Raw genomic sequence first — 1526 nt, 5'->3', positions numbered from 1 at the left:
CCGTCATTGTTGTTTGGCGGGTCCGGGCTGGGGATTCGAACCCGCCACCTTAGGTGTACGTGGCTGGTGCCTTAGCCGGTTGAGCTATAAGCGCCGAGCTGATGGTATCTATCTTGATGGCAACAGCGGTTGCACAGGTGTATACAAAAAATTCATCACTTAAGATTTGTGTGTTTTGTTCTATGTTTCATACACCTCCGTACCAAAAAAAAAATCCCTCTGTGAACTTAAAATCACTCTCCTTGTCCCACATATGCTGAAGACTTGCAGAGCCTTCAGGTGGTCCCAGAACTGGCAAGGTGTCTGGGAGGTTAGGAGCCAAGGTCCTGAACCTCCCTCACCCAAAGCCTTTTCCTCCTTCAGTTTTTGAGAAATGGACTCTCCTGGGAGTTGGTTCTTTGAAGCCTCTTCTCCAGAGTGTGGGCACCTGAGGCTGCTCTCTCCTCCTGAGACAATAGCCACTGCTCTATATGGCTGGCTGGGCACCTGACACCTTGCAGACACTCCATCTATTGGACAGGGGATGGGGGGGAGGATCTAGGCTTGGGAGGTGGACCCCTGACCCCCAACCTCCAGCCTAGTCATGGGTCACGGAGGAGCTGGGTGACCTGGAAGCATAAGGCAAGCAGCTTCACCTCTCCAAGCTGTAGCTCGTCCCAAGAGGGGCTCTCCACAGCCAGCCAGTGGGGAAGACTGCAGGAAGTGATGTGTGGGGCTGTGCCTGGCCTGTGGGGTGCTTTCTATACCTTAGTCAGGGAAGCCTCAGGGCTGCCAAGGCAGAATGGGGAGGAGGGCCTGAAGGCCAGGCTAGGGCTCTGACCCTGGCATTGCTACGTTTTGTTGTGTCTCCTTGGATGAGAATTAAATGAGTTAATATAAATAAAGCCCTGAAGACAGTGTCTGGCACATAATAAATGCTATATTGAGCCAATATGTCCAGACTCTCTTCCTTCATTGGCTCTACTGGTCACTTCTTCTATGTCCGCATTCACTTGCCAGGGACTCCAATCTCCAGTAGGGTCCTCTCCACTGGGCTTGGGGCCCAGAGGCCTGCTGAGTGATTCCCTCCCCGCATCCCCAACCCTGCCCTCCCTGTCATTTGCTGTACCACGTGTGCAGTACCAGGGATCCAGAAGAGAAGACTGGTTGCCAGGGCAACAGAGGATAAAGCCCTGGCTCTGCCCAGCTGCTGATTGGCTGAGACAGGTCCCGCCTCCTGGCATCCTGAGAATGGGGGAGAGTAGGGGGTAGAGGGAAGGGTCTTCCTTGGCAGAGAGAGGACCCCGGGTACTGAGCCAGCCCAGGACTGCCCTCACCTGGCCCACTCAGAGCCCCTGGCTTTGAGAAGCTCTGTCTGCTATGAGGGGCATTGGCCTCGCCCTATTTCTGCTTCCAGCACCCAGGGCGTCACAGATGGCAGCGTCTCTGGGGACAGCAGTTGCAACTGAGTCCGTGGGTCAACGCTGAGCTGCTCAGGCTGAGGCTGTGTGCTTGGCACAGAGCCCCTGGAACAGGCATCTGCAGGG

The sequence above is a fragment of the Otolemur garnettii genome, unplaced genomic scaffold (assembly GCF_000181295.1).
Source record: "Otolemur garnettii isolate 467f Iridium unplaced genomic scaffold, OtoGar3 scaffold00007, whole genome shotgun sequence".
Classification (NCBI taxonomy): Eukaryota; Metazoa; Chordata; class Mammalia; order Primates; family Galagidae; genus Otolemur; species Otolemur garnettii.
This window is presented reverse-complemented; position numbering follows the sequence as displayed.